At 48.3% G+C, this 24,451-nt stretch overlaps 1 protein-coding gene across 4 annotated transcripts in view; it reads left to right on the forward strand.

Annotated features, from left to right (window-relative positions):
• Positions 1-24,451, forward strand: part of PTPRE (protein tyrosine phosphatase receptor type E) — a 177,667-nt gene that overhangs the window by 55,280 nt on the left and 97,936 nt on the right. For 3 of the 4 annotated variants that reach the window (XM_065923536.1, XM_065923539.1, XM_065923540.1), the window contains exon 2: positions 14,571-14,593. The gene's annotated coding sequence lies outside the window, so the exon portion shown is untranslated. Of the gene's footprint in view, positions 1-14,570; positions 14,594-18,569; positions 18,590-24,451 lie in introns of those variants that run through there. The other variant, XM_065923538.1, reaches the window with a different exon arrangement.

Below are 24,451 nucleotides of genomic sequence, written 5' to 3' on the forward strand. Positions count from 1 at the left end.
TCAGAAGGCGTTTGCTTCTTGGCAAGAAAGCTATGACAAACCTAGAGAGTGTGTTGAAAAGCAGAGCTATTACTCTACCAACAAAGGTCCATATAGTCAAGGCTATGGTCTTGCCAGTGGTCATGTAAGACTGTGAGAGCTGAACCATAAAGAAGGCAGAATGCCAAAGAATTGATGCCTGCAAACTGGTGCTGGAGAAGACTCTTGAGAGTCCCTTGGACAGCAAGGAGATGAAACCAGTCCATCCTGAGGGAAATCAACTCTGAATATTTGTTGGGGGGACTGATGCTGAAGCTGAAACTCCAGTACTGTGCTTATCTGCTGCCTAGAGCGACTCACTGGAGAAGCGACTCTCTGATGCTGGGAAAGACTGAGGTCAGAAGGAGAAGAGGGCTTCAGAGGATGAGATGGCTGGATGGCATCACTGATGCAATGGACATGAACTTGGGCAAACTCTGGGAGATGGTGAGGGACAGAGAGGCCTGGCATGCTGCAGTCCATGAGGTTGCAAAGAGTCAGACACGACTGGGGGACTGAACAACAACCCCAATGCAAAATAAAAAGGTTAAAGTTAGAAATGAAAATAAAAACAAGGTAAAAACAAATACAATAAGATCAAAAGTCATTTCAAATAAAGTTCATGACTAAAGGTAAACAAGCTTGTTCTCTAAGAAATCAGGCTTCTGGTGTCGAACAAGCAAACGCCTGGGGCACAGTCAGGCCAGGGGTCCTGTCCGTTCGACACTTTAAGTGTCTCAGTGCTGAGGGCCATCTGTCCCCCTGTTGAGTGAGGAGCAGACAGAGCGAGAACATTTTTCAGTTGACCGTATTTGCAAGTTGGTGTTTTGAGCCACACTCGTTAATTTGTTTGTTTATACAGGGCAAAAAGTAATACTAGCGGTGATCTGAAATAGCAGATCAAATTAAATCATACCTACAGAACTGAACACACAAGCTGGGAGGAATGCACGGAACCTTGCATTTTCAGAGTGAGCCCCCGAGTAACCAGCCTGGCCAGGGGACAGGACAGGCCCTGCCCCACGAAAGCCTCCCTCCCACTTCCCCCACACCTCACCTTCCAGGGAAACCCCTCTCCCCACTTCTGCTCCTCGCCTTCGTTCAATCTGCTTTTGAAGTTTATATAAACGGAATCAGAGAGCATGTACCACCTTTCCCCCCCATGTTTTGTGAGCACCCATGATGCGCAGGCATTGTGCAGATTTTCAGTGAATCTCTGCAGCTTGGCTTCAACTGCATCCCAGTTGGTCCTTACGGAGGCTGATGTCCCTTTGTAGGTCACGGGGTTGTCGTCTTAGCGGCCAGTTCTCACCGGATGACCAGCTCTGTGTGTTGAGGGAAGGCGTCACCGCTATGGGAACTGACCCTTTACCGTTCAGCATAACTACGAATCCAGCAGAGTGCTTTGGGTTCTGTGTTGCTGGGAAATCTCCAGGACACTGAAGTCATCTGTGCTCTGGGCTGGAGAAGGCCAGTGGGGATGACGGAGAGTGGCAGCCGCTAGTGAGAGATGGACGGGGAAGCGGAGGGGCATTGTCCTACGGAGTCACCACCCAGGGCCTGACGTCCAGCGAAGGCATGGCCGTCTGGGCGGACCCTGCCTGGCCCTGGGTCTACCCAATAAAGTGCTCACTCATGCTGGCCTCCTCGAGTCCACCTCTTAGGACCAGGGAACTGTGAGTCACAACCCGGGGCCGGAAGCACCCATCATTCCCATCCTCAGATGGAGTTACCATAGGGGCGTCTTGATGACCTGTGCTCTTTACCTCCGAGAAGTTTCTGGGATGCTGGAGGGACAAGATGCTGCATGTGCCAGGTGGTTCATGATTTGGGCAGGTTTGGGTCTGGTGAGTCTGCCTCTTTAACTCCGCTGTTCTACTCCATGAGCTGGAATAATAACCCGGCGATTGCGAGCGTTCAATTAAAAATATTTGGTTGGAAGCGCCCTGTACAAGTAGGCATTCCACAAATGCCAGCTCCCTTTCCCTGGAGATAAGATGTGATTGTAATTGTGCCTTAAATTCAGTCCCAAGCTTCCTGGCTGACATGGCAAAAAGGAAAACACAATGGATGGTATTGTTCCAGTACGATTAAAAGAACGTCCTAGTTTTTCAGGAAACATCGACACTTTCCTGGTGCTGGATTCTGTGAGGACTTTATTTTGAAAGCCTGAGTCATTCAGTTGATGGTGTTTGCAACAATGATTCCCCCTGCCCGCCCTTCCCCCTTCCAGAAGCTGGAGAAATCTTTTTTCTATCTCTGCAGCATGGATTAATCCCTTAATTTCAAAAATACTGACCTGAGGATGTCGTACGGAATTGAGGATGGAAAGCTAATACCTTGGCATAGGATTCAGTAAATTCTGTTTTTGTTTTTTTTCATTTCTTTCGCTTTCTCTTTCTAGTGGAATCTTATAAGGATAGCATAAATGAAAGCTTATATAGTCTGGAGGAACCAGAGGAGCCCGGGGTTTACCCGCTGCTCTCGAGCCTTCCAGGGTCGCTGTGTGGGTGAAGGGAGTGACATCCATACCCACGCCCAGTGGTCTCTTGACTTCGGCATCTGTAGAGATGCTGAAGAGATTGCTCTGGGATCTGTAGAATCTGGTTGGTCAGGTCCAGGGTGAGTGGCTTCTACGGTCCTCAGCGTTCATGGACATGCTGGTGCCTACAGGGGGCTCTGCTGCCCAGGCTCGAGGGCACCGGATCCAGGGTCAGGAGCCTTGCAGAAGGAAGCATGCGTGTCTCCCCTCCCCTGCCTGCAAACACGAGAATTCATTTGCCCAAATCATTGCGCTTGAGTTCTTTGTTTTATTTCTTTTCCCTAGAGCAACTTACGCACACAACACACACACGGGATGGTGGGTAACCAAGGGGTTTCCCTGGCCCACAGTGGTCTGGGAGACTCTGGACCTGGAGAATCAGAGGTGAGGGGCTGGGACAGGTCGGGGCCATTGCACTGTGAGGATCCTGGGGGCTCTGTCCTCCCAGGGCCTTCCGGAGCCAAGCTGCTGCCTGGCACAGAGCGCACCCTAGATCTCAAAGCCCGCCAAGCCAGGGAAGGGCAGCGGCGGGAGGGGGCGGGGTGGAGCCTCTCACTGTAACTGCAGCTTTGCAGGTGAAAGGTCTGCATTCGCAGAATTGGCTGGAACCAGAGCTACGGGACTGGGGCGCCCTCCACCCGCTCAGGAGCAGCTGACCCGTCCTCCCTCGTTGCTGCCTGGAGTCGGGTGGAGGGTGGGGGAAGGATGGGGGGATCTTCCCTCACCGCTATTGACAGCTCATCTGTGCACTTTTCTGTGTAGCCCAAAGCACGTCATCAAATGCGTCAACATAGTAGAGTGCTTGCGTGCGTGTGTGCTCAGTCATGTCTGATTCATTGGGACCCCGTGGACTATAGGCCGCTAGGCTCCTATGTCCAAGGGATTTTCCAGGCAAGAATACTGGAGTAGGTTGCCATTTCCTACTCCAGAACAGCATGGTAGGCATTCAAGAAATAATCTACTGGTCAACTGATTACATGTTATAGCCACAGATGGAAATATTCTATAATCTCCTATTTTTTTTTAAATTATTATTCTAAACTCTGAAGCTTGAAAATGTTGACAGTTTTATTCAGTAATGCTACGGCATACAAAATTCACAAATGGATTTTAAATTTTCCATTACAGCTGCATTCATAAATGAAATAACTTGATACTTCCCTCCCCAATGGAGATTTTAGGTGGATAGTATTCCTACTCAAGTCATTTGCCAGTCGTGTCCGACTCTTTGAGACTCCATGGACTGTAGCCCTCCCGGCTCCTCTGTCCATGGGATTCTCCAGGCAGGAATACTGGAGTGGGTTGCCATGCCCTCCTCCAGGGGATCTTCCTGACCCAGCGATCGAACCCATGTCTCTGGCATTGCAGGCAGATTCTTAAACATTTGAGCTAACCTGGGAAGCCCCATGGGAGAAAGATCATTTCATTTTAGTTATGAACGGTTAGTCATTTTAAAAATAACCCATTCCCCAGGTGAAATTTATCCAGGGCCAGTAGTTGGATAGATTGGCTTCTATGTCGTTAAAGTTAGTTAACACGGGGACTTACCTGGTGGTCCAGTGGCTAAGATTCCATGCTTCTAATGCGGGGGGGCAGGTTCAACCGCTGGTCAGGGAACTAAATCCCACACGCTGCAACTAAGACCCAGAGCAGCCAAATAAATAAACTTTTAATGTACATAAAATAAAAGTAGGTGACACAGCAAAGTCACCTGGGGTCGTTACCCTGAATCGTGTGTCCTATCCTAACACACGGCGGCACAGTCACCTGTGTCCTTTGTCACACGCAGAGGCCCTGCCTCTGTGTCACATGGAACTGAAGAGTTAGGGAGGGTCTTTGTTGTTGTTGTCGTTAGGGAGGGTCTTAATGTGACCTGTGATGTGAGCTCCGTTCCTCGTGAGCACCGCACCCCGATGCACATGGCGGTCGCAGAGGCTGGCACGTTTGCACAGAGGGTCACCCACACGTGCACAGCCCGCTGAGTCCGCTGCACAGGCGGGGTCCGGCGCCAGGCGAGGGATGAGGCAACTTTGGGAACACGGCTCTTACGGTGACAGACTTGGGTGGAGAGTGAGGTTTGTCCCGACACTGAGGGATGTCACCCAGTCCCAGGGCATCATTTCCTCCTTGGTCACGCGGTAGGCTGGCCGAGGTCTTCAGTCTAAGGGGAGGCTTCAGGGAGAAGCTGCCTGCCCGGGGCTGGACACACAGCGGTGCTGCATGTACACCGGCCCATGCGTGGTGGCCCCAGCCTTGCTGGCTCACCGTCACAGCGATTTCAGTTTCTTGGACGGAAAAGACCCCCTGGGAAGGCAGGTCCCGTCCTGTCCTGACCTGAGTGCGTCTGTCTCGCGAGGTGGTTCTCAGAGGCTCCTGGGAGCCTGTGGTTTCCCGTTTAAAAATGCAAGGAGATTTGTTAGCAACTTGGCAGCCCTAGAGTGAGACCCACAGCTTTCTGTTGGCCAAAGATGTGGGCAGGAGGGTGGGCACTTGCTGAGGCCAGTCAGGGACACCTCCTGGGGTGGCCAGGGGATGGAGAGAGGGTCTGCTTGACTCCCTTAAGTCCTGCCGTGCTCAGGCCTGGCCTTGAACTCTGCACAGCTTCTGCAAATTCCACTCCCAGAGCCTTTGCCTTTTCAGAGACCAGCTCTGTGTTGATCTTGCGGAGCTGAATTTGCTCCCAAATCACTGACCTGAGTTCCTAACCCGAGGGTAGGTGGGCATTGGGCTCCTTGGCTGCAGTGCATTGGGTTGACGGTGGTTTTTTAGGAATCGAGTGGCTTGTGGCTGAGGAGGCGTCTCTGGACAGCTGGGTCAGAAGCTCTTCCTCAGCCGTGGCCCTGGGGGCCACTCCTCACACACGGCCCATCTCCCAGGAAGTGAATCTTGGCCCCGGGGAATCGAAGCACCAGGATTCCCGAACATTCGGGGGTCTTACTGCCCCAGGCTGGGGAGTGTGAATCCGGCTGGGTAGGTCTCAGACTTGACTTCTTTCTGACCTTGTCACCTCGCCCAGCTGGCTTCCAGGTCATTGTGCGGATTAGAGGGGCCCCTGCGGTGAGTGTGTCCAGCCCTGAGGCTGAAGGGACATCAGTGCCCCTCTGACCACCGTGCACGTGGCCCCAGCCCGCCGCCACCCCCCAGGGGGCCAGCAGGGACCCTCCCCCTGTCCTGCGCTGCCCCTTACCTGGACCTCCCCGCTCACTTGCACAGTTTACAAGCTCCTTCTCACAATGCTGTAGACCTCAGGTCTTCCCCTGAGGCCGTCCGTGACCTCCTGCCGTGGAAGGACAGGGAGGATGAGAGGCCTGCCTGAGGTCGCCTAGCCGGGAAGGTCACCCCACCTCCGGTGGCCACGGGGGCAGGGCCTGACTTGGGGCGCAAAGGCGCTGCTTCTCCCTTCCTCCCTCGGACTCGGACCACAGGGCAGACCACCGGCCATGTGGGAGGCAGGGAGGACCTTGGGGTCCGCATTCCACTTCCTGCTTCTGACATCACGACGTTTACCCCGGTGCCCAGGATGATACAGATTGCCTGTGGAAGCAGCTCGGATCCATTCGTTGGAAGATGATTCCCTGAGCTGTAAACAAAGAAAACCATTTTCCTGGAGGATGATGGGTGCGCTGCCTCCCCGAGGAAGAGGAGGGCTGACCTTTCTAGGTAGACAAAACAGAATGCCTGTCAAACATGACACGTCTGTGGCAGTATATTGTTGCTGGATGCGAGGCTGCATATTTGTGTCATAATGCCGTTTTTGTTTGCAGATGAATGCCACAGTGTTCTTAACGTGTGGAGGAGGGATTCATCACAAGTTCACAGGACTTCTTCTGTGGTGGGCCGGGGGGAAAATCGAGGCTTGTCCTCAGCGACAATGCACATCGAGCCTGGAGACATTTTTGTGAAAAGCTCAGCGATAGATGAATTCCCTCAAAGCTCACCTTTCATCATGAACTCGCTGTCAGATGAAGACATTGAGATTTTCCTCTTTAAGACAACACAGTGAATATGGGAGATCTTCCCTTTCCCCGTGTTATTTTAAAGCTAGCCTCTTCTCTGTGCATTGTCCACAAATTTAGCTAGTTTAGATGGTTCAGATCAGTCAGTTAAAGAGAGGGGAACTGTTTCAGGGGTCTGGGGAAAAATAACTGGTTGATTCGTAGACCTTTCAGTTGTCTGGTTTACAGATTTTCAAAGCCTTTCTTGAAAATACCTAACGAACTACTCTGCTCTGGGTACCATGTTCCTGAAAGGGGATTGTGCCTTTTCCTAAGAGGTGTTCTCTCCTTCTTTTGATGTGGATGTCTGTTTTCAGCCTCTCGGGGACATTCTCTGTGTGTCTACAGGATTTGCACACACATCACTCCCTGGCGACTCTGAGACGAGCACCCCACCTCCAGGAGTGGCGAACCGTCTACACGGGTGCCTGAGTCCAAGGTCACCTTGATTTCTTCCTCGCTTGCTTTCCTCTTCACATACATTCCCCAAGGCTGGCGGGCTCTGCCCCCGGGTCTGTAACTAGTCACCTTCCCCCAGCTCCATCCCCACTGCCACTGTCAGGAGGACCTCTCCACCCCTCACCTGGACATTAGGGACCCGCCGTCCACGCTCAGCTCACCCCCACCTTTGTCCTCCCTGCAGCCACCACAGTGACCTTGGAGAAGAGCAGAAAGGAACTCCAGGCTGGCAGACTTCTGCAGTCCACCTGTGGCTTCAGCCTGCGGCTTCCCAGGCCCTGTCTGCCTCATGTTCCAGATCCTTCTCAGTGACTCGGGTGTCTGCGGAGTTCAGTCCTGGGTCCTGTATGGGGTTCATCTCTCAGTTATCAGCCCAGCACAGTAGGGATGTGTATCCTTATTTTGCAGGGGAGGAAGCTAAGGCTTAAATAGGGGAAGTGACTTGTTCCGAGGTCAAAGCCAGGATTCAAATGATTTGCTACTTTTAGAATGTTCCGCGAGCTGCCCAGCTTCCTAGCCTCTGTTTGTGTCATCTGCCTGCGAATCTCATCCTCGAGAAAGATACCTGACTTCAGCCTACATGGCTTATGGCTGCTACTGTCATCTCAGAACTCTTGGACCCCCCAGATCAGACCCTGCTCACCCCAGCGTTTCAGTGACCTGTTGATCAGCCTGTCTCTGGACTCCTTTAGAGTAAACACCTGGAGCTTCCATCCACGTACTTCTTTAAATCTCTAAATCCTCCATGCTTGGCATAACCCTAGCATATAAGTAAACCCTTAATGAACAGTCACGTCTGGTTTAAAGCACTTACTCATTCTTCCAACCAGTGTTTTCTGAATTTCTGGTATGTGCATAGAACTGTGTTTGTAACAAAGAAGTTCGAGTTAGAGATAAAGGTTTTCTGTTCAGAAAGCAGCGAACTCGCCACAGACTGTGGATTTGGGGTGAGTGTCTGCATCCTGCTTTTGTCAGCTGTGAACTGTAGACTGTACCCACCCACGTCACAGGGCAGCCGAGACGGCAGCCAGGGTGGCCGTCTCTCCATCCAGCGTCTCGTCCATCACATTGCTGTGAAGGTGGGGCTGGAGAAAGAAGAAAACGGACAGAGGGTGAAGCAGAGAACAGCTTCGTGTCCCTGGGGCAGGAGGAAGGAGACCGAGGTGGCCTGATGGCCTGGATGAGAGGCCAGGGCTTCAGCACCCCCTGGCCAGTGTAGGGGAGATGGGAGCTTTCTGGGTCGGGGAGCAGCGTGAGGAAAGGGGTGGTGTGGGGAGAACTTGGTATGTCTGGAGGGCCGTAAAACACAGTTTGTCTGGGGAAGATGCCTCTAGAAATTTCCACCCTGGACAATGTTGAGAGAAGCACGTTGTGGCTTTTGGAGGAGGATGCCAAAAGGGGAGCTTGGCGTCAGAAGAAGGAGGCTTTAGGAGGAGGACATAGACCTCCCAAGTTGGAGAGTGTCCGGGTACCACTTCTGTGGCCTCTCCATGTCCTGAGATTCTTCCCCGGGAACTTCAGGCTCTGTGAAGCAATCCAAGGTGAATATTTCCCAACACATTTGGCTCTTCTTAGTGATGCCAACCTGACGGGCAGAAGCGCTGTTGCCGTTATCATTAACAATACTTATTACTTTGTAATAATAAAATCGCATCTCTTTTTTTGTTCTAAACCACTGTATGTATTGGGATCTATTTTCAGAGTCCATTATGTTCCGTTGATGTATTTCTTTCTTTTTTGAAAAAAAACTTTTACTTTTGTATTGGGATATAGCCAGTTAACAATGATGTGAGTTTCAGGTGAGCAGTGAAGGGACTCAGCCATGCATATATATGCATCTATTCTCCCCCAGACACATCTCTTACTACGAACCAGGTGGCACATTTTCCTTGCCCCTTTGCCAGTTGTATATGATTGCTGGTAACTGACATTTTAAATAACAGCAACGATTGATATTTTTAAGTTAAGCAGTGCATGGTAAGTTTCCTTTCATCCTGGGTCCGCAGGAATAATGATCCTCCTGAGCAGTGACTTAATGCGGTGGCCCAGCCCTTGGAGAACACGGCTCTGCCCGGGCGTCTGCACCTTGCCGCCGTTTACCGTGGAGGGTAGGGTGATCACACACAGTCAGCGGCCGGCTCACAGGCCTCGAGCCACCTGGTGAGAAGTAAGGGCGTTTCAAACTGACTCTCCAAGAAATAACACCTCCAAACGCGGATTCCCTCTTTAAATATTAGAGAGAAATCATTTTCTCTGAGCTTCGTTGAACGTTCGTTAGACCAAGAGAAACATCTCTTTGATCATGGCCTAGACAGACATGAAAGAGTGGAAACCGGAAGCTGTTTGTACTTCCGAAAGTGGAGTCTTGGGCTTACTAATTTGCATAGTTTCCTCATCCAAAGAGGGGACCCCCAACTGTGTGGTAATTAGAGATATGTGCGTTTGGGGGGCAAGGGATTGTGTTTCAGAAGACACTCTTGGAAAGCAGGCATGGATCTTCTTCTGAGCAGCTGCCCATGGATAATTGTTAAAAGTTGCCAAATATTTAGAAGGCCAGCTTGTCCGTCATAGAGTGACAGAACGGAGCTTGAGAAGATGGATTTTTTTTCAGCCTTGGCAGCGTTGGTTTAGGGACCCTCCCCCTTCTGCAGGATGGGCAGAAGAAGAGTCTGCCAAACTGCTCATCGTTCAGGGAGGTTACCTCCCCTGTTCAGCCGCAACTTCCAGCCTTCCTTTCGTGCATTAGAAAATACAGAAACTCACAGCTTTGCTGATGCCGGGAAGGTAAACAAGGAAACTGTGAGACTCGGCAGAGTTATGAGGTCAGCGAGGATCTGAGGCGGATGATTCAGAGGCGGCTCTCTACTCTCCCGTCCTTCGAATCAGCACCAGGAAGCAGCGTGAGCTCTGCCTTGGACACGATGCTGAAGCAGCGATGGGTCATTTCGGGGGATTTCCTCCATTTCCACAGCCCTTGATGGATGCGATGGGGTCTCAGTTGCTCTCCCAGCTGTAGGGATCTTCCCGTGGGACCACATCCACGTTAACAGTCCTGGTGGTGGTGCTGGAGTGTCCCGTGACTGGAAGTGAATGCCACTTGGTGATCTTCCAGGGGCTGTGAGCAACGCTTCAGGGCAAGGTGGTGTTCTGGGGGACACAGAGCCCGAGAGAACGCACCAGGATGGAGGCACGCCACTCTAAGGTCTGATCATTCCTGAAAGGTGACCCTAAGGCCAGAGTTTACGCTATCGAATCGCCTGTGTTAGATTTTTATTTGTGTGCCCTTGTTTCATAAAATTTTAACCCATCACTAAGAGTTCACATCTTAGATGCCCTGTACATATAGAAATACGTATATACATACTTAAACATAAAATGCGAATGTGCATCCAAAATTTTTTTAGAATGCCACCGCCGATTTAAAAGAAAAAAATACACCCTCGGCAACATGCAGTCTAACCACTGGAATGTGTACGATGCTTCAAGCCCAGGGAAAGGACCTCTCACTTCTGTCCGAGCTTGGAAAGGCTGCCCAGCTCAGAGCTTGACAACTCAAAATAATCTTAATGTTTGCCTTAAATGGAGCAGTCCCGATGGATTGATTCTTCATGGTGCCCTTTTCCTTTCTTCTGAGCAGGGTCTGGGTGCACAGTGACATCACTGGGTCTTTCCGTATCTTGTGAGCGATCGGGACCAGCCCTGTGGCTGGGTCACCTCCCAGAGGAGTTCCTCCCGCCTGCCCTTGGCTGCCCTCCCGCCTCCCTTGGTGGACTTCCCCTGTTCCACAGCCTCGCTCAGCGCAGCCTCTTTCCCAGGCTTCTAGCTGGCCCCATCCCCCTGCCTCTGCTCTCTGAAGCTGAGCGACTGGCCCTGTCCATCCTGGGGACAGACTTCCACACATCTGTGGCCAGAAGCCCAGGTTTCTGTGAGCCCAGCCTCTCCCATAGAACTGCCTTTCCCCACAGGAAGTATGTGGCCAGCCTGGGCGTTTCTAGATCTTTCCGGCCCTTAGACCACAGTGAAGTCCCTTCTAGAGTTAGAAGAGGCTTTAAGGAATTCTCCAGTATCCATGTCACCCTGGACAAAAAGTCTCCTGTGGGCCCTCCTCCTGGCAGGCAGCGCCCCAGACACTAGGAATGTAAGGAAAAGAAAGGTGGTCCCTGGGGAAGTGACAACTTCCCCGGAGGGTGGGAGGGTGATGAGAAAGGAAAACACAAGCAAACCAGAGGAAGCCATGATGTAGGCTGCCTTCCCCTGGGCGGCCAGCCAAGAGTGGCCCCAGCGCCTCTGGGTTAGCAGCCCTTGCTTCCCTGTTCTGGGTGACATGGGTCAGAGAGCTCGCCGAGCCTCAGTCTTCCCATCCTTAAAATGGGACTCCTCTTGCCTCTTGTGATGGGCCGTTGGCTCTGGGTGAGACACCACAGACGCAGCAAGGCGCTCAATGGACCCAGTGAAGCGGCAGCGTCTCTCCTTTCCTGTTTTGGAGAACCATGCTGTTCCGGGAGGACCAGGAGCCAGCCGCGGCCCTGTGCCCTGTAAGCCCCCTTCCGAGAGGAGTGGGTTTGTCCATGGGGGCCAGCTTCCCCTTCCCTCACTTTATAACAAGCTTACTTCACCTTTTCAGGTCTTGGCCCACTGACAGTAGCCATCTGCACAAGGGTCTTGGGCTAAAGGAAGTGTTTGTGTGATGAAAGCTGACTTCAGAGGATATTCTGGTTGCTGGGGTTTTTTGCTCTAATTCTGTCCTTCAGAGAAGCTGGTAGTTGTGGTTTCAAGCGAGCATGTTTGAGCCCTGAGCCAATGTAATGTGTGATCTCTCTGTAGAGCCCACTGTCTCGTGTATTCTTGCTTTGTTAAAAAAAAAAAATCACTTCAAAGTTTAATTCAAAATGATTAATAATCGGGCTCGTTTAGGATGTAGTCCATCGTACTTTCTCATTTACTTCAACATCCGTTGACAACATGCCCACCTGGTTCTACGCCCAACTGGTCTTTTGGTCTTGTGGTTGTTAGTCTGGTTTGATTCGAGACTGCGGGCCTGCTTCTGCACATCTTGGGGTTTCGTTTTACGCTAAGATGATTCAGCGTCGTATTGGAAGAGAGTTGTGAGCATTTCTACGAATCCTCCTGATATATTAAGGGTACCTGGGATCCCTGGCCTCTCCCCAAACTTGGCCCCAGACAGAGACCAGAAGTCACTCTTTCCTGCATCTTCCCAAGCTCTTTTGAGGGATTGGAAGAAGTGGACTCTTGTAATAAGTTATTTCTATTAAAAAATGACTTCTGTAGCCCCAGTGATTCCCCCTCACCCAACACTCAGTGCCCACTTGTCTTCCCCCCGGTGTACTTGTGTGATCCTGGGCTCCTTTGCACTCTGGGAACTCTGTGACTTTAAAAAGATTGGGTTACACAGTCTGTTGGCTACACAACAGATTGGGTCTCCTTTGCTTCTTTGTAGATTTGTAGAATTTTCTATGTATGTGATCTTGTCATCTGAGCATAAACTCCTATTTTTCCTTTCCAATTTCTATGTATTTTTTTTTTCTTGCCTTATCACACTGATTGGGAATTCCAAGACAATATTAAATGTGAGTGAGAGAGTGGACACCCTTGCCTCTGTCTCAGTGTTGGGGCGGGGGGGCATTCAGTCTTCCATCATTACGGATAAGTAGATGTAAGATCGGGCTTCCCAGGTGGCACAGTGGTGAAGAATCTGCCTGCCAATGCAGGAGATGCAAGAGACGCAGGTTCGATCCTTGGGTCAGATAGCCCCTGGAGTGGGAAATAGCAATACCAGTCCGCTCCGGTATTCTTGCCAGGAAAGTTCCATGGACAGAGGGGCCTGATGGGCTATAGTCCTTGGGGTCGCAGAAGAGTCGGACTCAATTGAGCAACTCATTACACACACACATATGCATACACAGATGCAAGATTCCTCAATATTAGAATTATTTCTTCTAATGCTTTGGCTTCAAACCTACTTCCCAGGTCAACTTTTCAATTAGTGCAACTACTTGTTATCAATGTAGTTGGTTTAACATATCTAGCCTGGCCGTGACTACGAAAAGTAGTCTATTTTGGTGGAAAACACCGCGTACTGCATTTGCTGTAAAAAGTAGTGACATCAAAGCTTGATTCCACCATCCATCAGAGCAGAAAGGTGATGAGAACAGGGTGAGGTCTCCAGCCATTGGGAGATTCAGGCTCCCAGCCCTGGCATGAGGCTGCCTGACTGGCCACTCACACAAGATCCTAGAACATGGTCATGTTGTTAGGCTGAGCAGAATGGATAAACAGAAGGTGGTCCGTCCACATAATGGAATGGTATCCTTCCATAGAAAGGAGTCAGAACAGGACAGGCCATGGCATGGATGAAAGCAGCCAGTTGCTCTTGGACCCTGTTTATATGAATTTTCCAGAATTGGCAAATCCATATCAGAAAATAGATGAGTGGTTGCCTGGGGCCAATGGGTGGGGAGAGGGTGGGCTGGGGGAATTAGGAGCTAATGGGTAGGGGGTTTCCTTTGCGATGGTGAGGTGGGCTCCGAGTAGATGGTGAGGGTGGTGGTGAGACTGTGACCGTGCTACGTGGGTGCGTGCGGGGATTTACTGGGACTTCTCGGGTGTTGTGTGCGTACGCAGTTGCCCAGCCGTGTCCGACTCTTTGCGACCCCATGGACGGTAGTTCACCAGGCTCCTCTGTCCATGGGATTCTCTAGGCAAGAATACTGGAGTGGGTTGCCACTTTCTCCTCCAGGAGATCTTCCCAACCCAGGGATCAAACCTGCATCTTGTGCATCTCCTGCATTGGCAGGTGGATTCTTCACCACTGCGCCATCTGGGAAGCCTGTGATTGTGCTAAATGCCACTGAATTGTATATTTTAATCAGGTAGACTTTATGGGATGTAAATGATGTCTCAGTAGAGTTGTTGAATGCCAAAAGTGCATGAGAGCTAGATGGATGGTGAGTAAGCTGGATACTGACTGAGCTGGAAAACTGGGTGCAGGGAGGTGTCCCCTGCGGCTTTGAAGAGGTTGTCCGTGGAGAGACAGGCTGATGGGGTGGCTCGGGTCACAGAAGGAGCCCCTGACAGATGGAGCCCTCGGGGGCCAGAGGCCAGCACTTCAGATCCAGGGTACCCCCGCCCCCTGGTCAACCATCAGTGGGCAACCAGAGACCACAGGAGCGCTCAGGGCAGGATGCTCTTGAAGGCTGATATTTGTGGGGGAAAGTGTTATTATTATCGGGATTAAAAGGTGTCAGTGTGTGTGTGTTAGTTCATCAGTCGTGTCCGACTCTGCGACCCAGTGCACTGTGGCCCGCCAGGCTCCTCCGCCCATGGGATTCTGCAGGCAAGAATACTGGAGTGGCTTGCCATTTCCTTCTCCAGGGGAATCTTCCTGTCCCAGGAATTGAACCGGGTCTCCTGAAGGTCCCAAACCATGAGGAGAAAATGAGCACATTCAACTAGTGCTGTAGAGAAAGCAGTGGCAAAAAAGAGCACTTTTTAAAATCAGAAAACTGACCCTCTCTTTTTTTCTCTTTCTTTTTCAGACTATAGCCCTCGTTTTCCCTTGGTGAGTACAAAACTTTTCAAAAATTATCTCTGGTGTGTAGTTAACTAGTGGGGAAAAAAATGTGTTGGCTTTCATTGTTAGAGAAGCATTATCTTCTAGAGAAAGGAGGCCATGTGGTCAGCATGTTATATTTGAATTTTATGCCTTAACTGGCTTGAGCAGGCCCACATCACACTTTTGGTTTTATATATATATATATATATATATATATTTTTTTTTTTTTTTTTTTTTTTTTTTTTGGTGTTTTGAATCTGGCTCCGCTGCTCAGAACCCTGAAACGCATTGTTGAGAACACAGTGTCCACACGCTTTCCCTCACTGACTTGTCCTCATTCAGAAAAGGGCCTCGTCTTATCTCAGCGGCACACATTCGGGGACTGTTGGGAGCACAGGGTACATAATTGCTCTGATGCTAATGGCTTCTTAAATTGATCTGCTGTGGGGAAAACTGCTGAAAAGGAGCTTTTCTGGATTGCACTTTTAGTAAAAAAAAAAAAAAAAAAAGCAAACGGTGTTGGCATTCCATCAGTTTTTGCCTTTTGAGGCAATATTCTACAGCCTCCAGGTCCTGGTACTTAGGAAAAGAAATACCATCACCTTTTATGTGTTTACTTAATCAACTTATGTGGTCAAGTTTCCTAAGGAGATTGAGGGAAGGCCATCTAAGAGTTTTTGAAGCAGCTGCAGCCTGTGGGCAGGTAACATTTGTTCTGCCCTCCTGTGTGCCTGCCTTTTGTAAGTGAATCGGGATGGGGGATGCTGGGCAGTTGCCTTTCTCAAATGTATCACCTTGTTTGAAAAACCTTGACTCTGTTCAGAATTATTCTAAGGCCAGTGGGTCAATTCTTTGGCCCCTTTGTTCAAGGCTGTGCTTTTCATCTGGGCATCCATGCTTATGATTATTCCTGGTATGATCAAGGACATTCTGGTCGTATGGACTGTTTCTCCCTATCTCGAAAAATGCTAAATATAGTCAATGATTTATGAAGACAAAGAAGAGGAAAACTCCCATTTCCTACTTACTCAACTCATTCCGTTGTCCATGTTCTTTATCCTGTAATTATTGGATGTGGATGGTTCTGAGTGGCACGCTTTCCTTGGGCAAATGTCCATGGTGAGAATCAAAGAGAAGGGTCATTACTGGAACAATATTAATGGGTTGGAGACTTAATTATAGGAAGTCCGCCATCCCTTCTTGTCTTAGGATCCCAAGCGAGAGGTACTGCTCATTCAAATGGGTTGGCGAGGATGTTAAACCCGCTGCCAGGGAAAAGCTTCGGGTCCTGACCATGCTGCAATGAAATACTGGAGGGCAGGCCCCCAGACTCATCTCCTTCTGAAAGTCTGTGCGGATTATGATGTGTTAGAAGTGGCCAGCCTTTGCCTCCCTTGGCTCTTGGCTCAGCACCAGTCCTTCCACATCAGTTGCCACATCCGCTTGCCCAGGGGTTTCCTGCCCTTTCAGCTAGTCGACCCGCTGCCAGGCGTGCCTGGGTCAGCCTGGCTCTCAGTTGAGTGAGCCCATGACTTGTGCTTCCAGGGGGCCCCTGGCCCCCACCGTCTCAAACCAGCCGCAGATTCGGAAGTCCCTACGCCGAAAGCCGCTGGGTGTCTGTGTAGGAGCCCGACTTCTGACCTCGGTCTCCGCCAGGGGCGCTTGGCAGCCAAAGCTTCGGGCAGCATCTCCTCCACCTGGTCCCAACCTCTGCCTCCTTTTCAGCAGGAAGCTAGAGCTGTGCTTAGGGCGCTGTGAGTCCTCGATAAGAGTGCTTCTGGTTTCCAGAATCTTCCTCGTCAGTGTGAGGGAAGTCTGTTGGAAGCATGAACTTGCCTACCTACCTCAGCTACCCTGTTGCTGCCTTTGTTTGGAATCATAGGTCTCTTAGCCTACGGCAAATTCATTGCTCAGCTGTTGAGAACTTCTATTCTAGAGCTTCAGGGTTTCAACTAATGGGAAGGAATTTATTTCTAGTTTGTGAGGTTGGACACTTGCTTTTTTAGTCATTTAGAGCTAAACAAATAGGTCGCCCTGGGCAGAGCAGGGGACAGGACATGCCCTGAGGTCGGAGCCTGTCCGACGTCACTGTCCACACTCGGGCCAGCGGCCCCAGAGGAGTGAACTTGCCAGCCTCTTATGCTAGCAGTTCCCAGGATTCTTGTGACGTTTAAGTGAAATGACCCCAAGAATAAGCGCTTAATAAAATTGCTTTTGTTCTTGGTGGCTCAGTGGTAAAGAATCCACCTGCCAGTGCAGGAGACTTGGGTTTGATCCCTGGTCCGGGAAGATCCCACATGTCAAGGAGCAGGCAAGCGTGTGTACCACACTTATGAGCTTGCCCTGAAGCCTGTATTCTGCAACAAGAGAAGCCACTCCAATGAGAAGCTCGTACCCTGCAGCTAGAGAAAGCCCGTGCTCAGCCACGAAAACCCAGCACAGCCAAAACCAATGCATAAATAAAATTATTTTTAAAAATAATGAAGGCATGTAACAAGGTAGTGATATATTTGCTGCACTATAATGGATATTGAAAATCATTTCCTTGTCTAGCAATAACATGATTTTTTCATTTGAAAAAAGACACTGGCTTAATATTTGAATTTCTTTTTAAAAGGTCAATTTTAAACTGGATTAAGAGGAGTCTTTTTAGTACAACCACCCATTCTCATATTTTCTTCTTTTTTCAATATTTAAAAATAGATTTGGGAAGTAATACTGTAGTTCATATTGGTCAAAAATGACCAAAGTTCCCTCAACTGGGGAATACTTGCAACTCTGAGGATCTCGGTTGCTTAGTGTTTTAAAACTGTAGTGTAACTCCATGGCTGATTCATGTCAATGTATGACAAAACCCAATATTGTAAAGTAATTAGCCTCCAACTAATAAAAACAAATGAAAAAAAAAAAAACGTAGTGGAATCTCAGAATTAAGAATATATGAAAGATACACAATTAAGGTTTAAATATTTTCTCCAGGCTCTTTGAGGTCTTGTTAAATACATTATTATACCAAACGGTATCCACCAGTAAGTAAAACTAAATGGTACTGCAGTTTGGTGATTTCACTGTGGTTCATGGAAATACCCCAGGAATAAAAGAACACTTGAAGTGTTAATATTAAGTAATGGTGAATTGAATTTTAAAATTCACTTAGGATATCCATTCACTAGCCTGGTCCTCTGTGAGGCTCTGTGCTTCTACCTCATCAGTTTCAGTACACGCGACTGTCCTCTGCCAAGTCATTTTTTCTTCCTGGCTGTTGGTTTAAAGAGCCATCATGGCAGAAAGGAAAGGAATGAAGAATCTGAAGGTTTTCAAATCAAGGGCAGGGGCCTTGCTCTCCCAGGGCAGGGGGACCGCCTCAAGCGTGCTTTCCGCCTGTCTCAGCTTGCAGTCCTGCTGGCAGAACAGGTGCTCTGCGGCCTGAGCTGGCTTCCGAGTCTACAGGAAGACGAGAGAAGCCTCATGTGCAAAGCACAGGAGACTTGAAAACTTTCTAAGAGATCCGATTCCTATTTCCTTCATTTGCCACGTCCTGGGGGTTTTATTAGCACGTGTGGACTGTCCCGTCCAAGCAAGATGTGTTTCTCCCGACAATGAAGCAGTTCCTTTCCCGCAGACAGAGAGTAGGAGCTGACAGCCAGTTGGAACAATGCCTTTGGATCTGATGGTGACAAACACATTAATCCCTTGCTTATTTCCATTTCCATTTTCCACCCCCCGGAAAGTTTCAACATTCTTCCAAGAAGTGCCTCCTGAAAGCGTCTACTAGGTATTCATTTGTCATATAGCAAAGGCAGGGATGTTGAGCTGTCAGAGTTTCCGCTTAGGGAAAATAGGAACACAGATCTCCTATATAAACGCACTTCTCACCTCTGAGCTCCCAGCAGACCCAGCTCAGAGCTGGAATTCTTCTAGAAATCCTTTTCCAGCTGGCAGGAAGACATGGATTCTCTCAGGCCAGGATGGGTGCCCAGCATCGTCCCCGTAGGACACGAGGTAAAGAGAAGCTAAAGGGCAGCCTTTCTTATCCCCGGGGAATTATGCCGTGTTTTATATTTATGTGATATTTTGGGTTGATCAAAACCTTTGTTCGGGTTTTTCTGTAACATCTGATGGAAAGACTCAAGCGAAGTTTTTGGCCACCTCAATCATTCCTAAGGTATTTAGAAACTGGGTTAAAGAATATTGTCAGGAAGCCTCCATTAAATGAAACATTAGCAAGCCCTTTGGTTAACTCTGTGCCGCCCCGGGCAGGAAATCTGGAGCCGATGCTTCAGGAAACTGTTTTAACGCGCCCTGTTGGATTCTTGGCCACAGCCGGGCCAAGTGGTGCATGGGGATGGTCCAGAGAACGGTCTGCTTGGGGGCTGACAGGAAGTCACGTGAGGCTCACTTTTTAGGAAAACAATTCCCAACCATCGCTGGGGCCCTGAGCTGCCTGGATGACACATCAAAATCCTATCCGTTTTAAGTCAGACATTTTCTATTTTTACAGTCAAAACCACCCTCTTCATTTCCCTTAGCAACTCGATTTGTGAAGTGGCATTTTAGTTACCGGTGGCACGCTGAGAAAGCGGGCCATGCCGGGTGCTCGGGCAGCAAGCAGGTCTCCCGGGAGCTGGCGTCTGGGCTCACGAGGCGGGGCTGACCGTCTGGGGACAAGCTTGTCCCGTCCGTGGCGGACGTTGCAGGGACAGATGGCGTAGTCAGCTGCCGATCTGTGCCCACTGCCTGGCGAGAGGCGGCGTTGACGCGGGGGGAAGGAAGATAAGACATTTATAAAACTGTTGGGGGCATGACTTACAGAGAACGTTCTCGGACCCGTTGAGCCGCGGAGCCGGGAAGGAGTCCTGGGGTCCCATGGAAGGACCATGGACCAGTCCCCACTGGACACGGGGCCTCACTGCCAGCTGCAGCCCCATCCTGGGCGGCGGGGATGAGGGGGGCGTCCCTGTGTGAACTGGGACATGCAGGCAGCGTGAGCGTCTGTGCATTCTTCCCAAAATTGCCAATTGGAAGTGACTTTTTAAAAGGCTGCTTATTACGATGCAGAGTTTGCTATCAACTATTTAAAATGTTGGAAAAAGAAAGATTCCTGTGGAATTGCTGAATCAAAATGTGTCTCATAATGGATTCTCTGAGTAGCTTTTCTCCTTGTTTTGAACTGAAATGAACATAAACCTGCCGGGGTCCAGCCTTGGCAGGATCCAAGGGGTACTCTCAGGATGAACTGCGTCGGGGAGAGAGAGAGAGAAGACACGTGAGACCAGCCTTGATAGGGCCAAGTCTGCGAGTGAGAGAGAGAGAAAGAGAGAGAGAGAGAGAGAGAGAGAGAGAATGACCAGACGGGGGTGCAGAGAGTCTGGCAGAGTCTGGCAATGCTTTATTTTTTACCATAGCTTTTATACCCTAAGTTAGTACATTTCTAAGGGGAAGATAGTTTAACATTACGTCAGCTTGTCCTTCACAAAACCAGGGTGTTTTCTGCATACTTCTTTGTTTATGAGGGTCTTGTACATTATCTTCTGGCCTGGGGACCTATTAACATTTTATGCAAGTCAGGTGAATGTAAACCTATTTTCTGTTTCTATGGTGACCTTAACTGAAAGGTAGCAGTCTCATAGGGCAACAGTACAGAGTGGAAGTATAACCTTGTTAATACAAGAATTAGTCCTTCTGCAGAAGTTGTCAGTTGCTTTTATCTAATAAGTTTACCCCATACAGACTCTGCGGCTTCAGTGAGGCAGCTTCTGCCTAGCACTCCTGGCTGACAATTATCAACCATCTCATTGTTACCACACTAGGGCTAAGTTCTTATTTCTCTAGATCTTTAACTATATTTACAATGGTTTCTATAACACAACCTTAGCACATTAAAAGCAAAAATACAGCAAGCATAAACACAGCAAGCAAATCACAACCCAATAACCACCTATAGAATAATTTTTCTTATGTTTTCTAATAGGACTCCTTTACCCCTTAAAAGGGCTCTATATCTATTAGGGCTTTTATATAATCAGGTTCTTTATGCTATTTTATGATTAGGATATTATAAGCAATCATGCATATTAGTATCAAGCGCATAAATGCGTTTGGCTAACATACTACCAGCAAAGGAGTTTAAATTAAAACACTCCTTTCACCCTGAATAATCTCATAATATACCACCACCTGGGAAACTTATTGATTAAAGTTCTAAATTGATTCTTATTTGGGAAGAGATCGGGGAAGGCCTTCCTGCCTGTGTCAGAGAAATTAGGGAGTAGTTCATTGAGGCAGGCATCAGAAAGACAGATATCATCTTTAAGGTGAGCGCCGGGGGCAGCTTTTCGAAACCCCTGAAAACCTGATCCGCCTTGCCCGTCAGGTTTTCTCCCTTATGGCCTTTTTAGGGGTAGGGTCTCCTGTGTTGGCTCCCGGCATCTCTCCCTTTTATTACTTTTTAAGACAGCCAGATGGATCTCAGTCGCAAGCTTCTGAGTGCTCTGTTGGAGAGTTCTGCCAATGCAAGGAAGGATTATAATGAAAAGTAAAACAAGGGCTGCTACAGCAGCGTAACTGAAAATAGCTGATAGGATATTTTTTCCAGTAATAAAGTTAGAAAAGGTATGAAAAAAATCATTAGCAGCTCCTGCAGCAGTAAAGTCCAGGCGGGAATGTTCTAAGGTTTTTATCTGACCGTGAAGCTTTCCAAGATCCAAACTAATGCTGGAGCTATTCCATACACCTGAAATATGATTTTTAATCTTTTCCCAATTGTGATCCATATCATTTACTTTTAGGGGCGTTACACAGATCCACCGATAGTCGGCGTGACAGGATAACGCTAACTTTACCCTTAAAGCCTGCAACTCAGTTCCAATATGCATGACTGCTTCTTCCAGGGCATCTATTTTTACTTCAAATTTTCTATCTATAAGCTCTTGCATAGCTAGAGTTAAAGAAACATTTTTTGACATATCATTGACATATTGAGCAGTATGTACTTGTTGAGTCAAGGATATCGCTGCCACAGTGACAGAGGTAATTGCTATTATCAAAGCTGAAATCCCTAGAATAAGTAGTCCTACAAACCGTTGGGAACGCATTAAATCTTGTAGTTGTTGCAGAACAGCTAAACCGTAATTGTCATACCAATAGGCGTTCACTCTGACAGGCATCATAAGGTAGGGCGGACGTTGAAGCACCACAAAAGAACAAATATTATATTGAGGGGTTAAACAGGATGAAAGCATGCATTGTTCACAATAGACTATATTTGGTCCACCTGAATAATTCATTTGTATGTGAAGTCTTTTTGAATCATTAGTAAACAAATAAACATAAGAGGAGGGTAAACAAGCCAGCACAGAATAGGTGGAATTGTTTTCTGGCCGAGTTAAAGTAACAATGGAGGTGGCAGCAAGGGCTCTCCAAATTTCTGGTTTTGCCAAAAGGTTTTGCCCTTAGTAGTATAGGACAACATGGGGGGAACAAATTGATTATAATGCCGTCTACTGGGCACCAGTGGCCAAGGGAGGGAATCATTTTTCCAATTGCTAAACCTACTGACATGGTCAGAAACAGCTCCCAGATTCTGACTTGGATTTGGATTGCTCCAGTCCTGTACAGAATAGTTTCCACCTCCCGGTATTCTATAATCTATTTTTGAATTATAAGTACAAGATTTCCATACTGGGTATCCAAAGCAGTTGTCTATAGTTTTCCATATGACATCTGACGGAGCAACATCAATACAATTTGGATATTTTGGTGCAGCATTAAGGAACAAGGATTTATAACGGTCCAGGACCCCGGGCATATGGGCCTGTAATATCCAAACCAGCCGATCTCCTGTTTTGTCTGAAAATTTTGATGCTGGAGAATCTGTCAGAATTGCTTTCTTGGAGGCTCCAACACACCCCTCCTTAGAGGGAGTGATGAGATCACTTCTCTGACTATGGGGGAAGTTAAAGCAAAGGGGAAGATCATCCGTTAATCCCCTAAAAGTATAGTTAAAATTGATTGGATAATGATCTTTATCATAAGAAGTATAGGATCCTCCCAAGAGATGAGGTTGGTCTGTGTTGACCCGTATAGGGTCGCTGTTCCAAGTAACTACTTGGAAGGTCAGGGGATCAGGGAAATATGTCCAGTATTTTTTTGAAGTAGAGGAGGTAGCACTTGCCTGACAAGACAGTAAAGCAAGCATGGCAATAAAAACCCTTTCGGGAGAGGCTGAAGATCCCTGCAGGGAAGCTCTTCTCTGTGCTTGATGACAGAGTGACTTAATTTGCCCCCATGTGGGTATGGAGGCTTGTTGAGTTGCCTGCGCAGGACGTCCTGGTGATTTCCAAGTGTTCTTCTGGGATCTCCACTGCCGGTTGTTTCAGAGTCTGCTGGACCTTCTAGGCCAAGGTAAGGGCAGAGGAGTGCTCTTCCTTCTTTATGGTTGAGGCTGCGAGGGAACCAGAGGTCTGGGGGACTGCGACATGGCGAATCAGTCTGTCTGGGATCTAAATTGGCGAGTCAGCACCCTGTGGGAAAATATAAGCATACCCTCGCCCACTGGTTAGCAAGGGATCAGGTCCCTTCCATAGTCTGGAAAGGAGGTCTTTCCACTCTACTAAAGGTTTCATATCTTTTTGTTCTGGGTTCCAGGGATGGAGCATAGTTGTTAAACCGGCTTGATCAGCATTAAGGTTATTGAGCACAAAGAGGGCATGCTGCAAAATGTGGAGTAGAGAACTATTTGAACTGCTCTTCCTGTAATTTAGAAATTTGTGTTTTAAGTGTCTGATGTGCCCTTTCTACAATTGCTTGTCCCTGGGGATTGTAAGGAATTCCTGTAGAGTGGGATATACCGAATTGAGCCCAGAAATTTTTAAAGGACTTAGATGTATAAGCTGGAGCATTGTCTGTCTTAATTGATTTTGGCATTCCTAAATAGGAAAAACAGGCAAAAAGATGTTGAACTACATCTTTATAGGCTTCTCCCGTTCTGGCAGTAGCCACAATGACATGGGAGAAGGTATCTACAGTAACATGCACAAAGGATAGTTTTCCAAAAGAAGGAACATGTGTTACATCCATCTGCCAAAGCACATTAGGTAGTAAGCCACGGGGATTTACCCCAAAAGGCAAAGTGGGAACTGAAGTAGGGCAAAGTTGACACGTCCTAACAATTTTTCGTGCAGATTCCCTAGGAATATGGAATTGATTTCGAAGGGCAGTTGCATTTTGATGATGCATACCACCACCTGGGAAACTTATTGATTAAATTTCTAAATTGATTCTTATCTGAGAAGAGATTGGGGAAGGCCTTCCTGCCTGTGTCAGAGAAATTAGGGAGTAGTCCACTGAGGCAGGCATCAGAAAGACAGATATCATCTTTAAGGTGAGCGCCGGGGGCAGCTTTTCAAAATCCCTGAAAACCTGATCTGCCTTGCCTGCCAGGCTTTCTCCTCGTGACCTTGTCATGGGTGGGATCTCGTGAGCTGGCCTTTTCGAAAAGACAAATTTCACAGGGGGGTATAACAGCTGAAATTCAGGTTTTCTCCCTTATGGCCTTTTTAGGAGTAGGGTCTCGTGTGTTGGCTCCTGGCATAAACCAAAGCCAGAACTTGGATTTGTGTTATTTCATGATGGGGGCTGATGGCATTCTAACAACGTTTTAAAAATACGTGTTGACGGTATTTAACTGATTTCAGATGACTCTCCCAAGATAGACCTGCTCTCAGAAATGGTACCGATTTTATGTTCAGGTGTTAGATATATATAAATATTTTTAAAGCTACCGTGTTGCTGTTGAGAAGTTAATTTTTTTTTAAACGTCATGTTGGTGGAAATTATCATTCCCCAAAACAGGACTTGGTCTAT

Source organism: Muntiacus reevesi, chromosome 2 (assembly GCF_963930625.1).
Source record: "Muntiacus reevesi chromosome 2, mMunRee1.1, whole genome shotgun sequence".
NCBI lineage: Eukaryota > Metazoa > Chordata > Mammalia > Artiodactyla > Cervidae > Muntiacus > Muntiacus reevesi.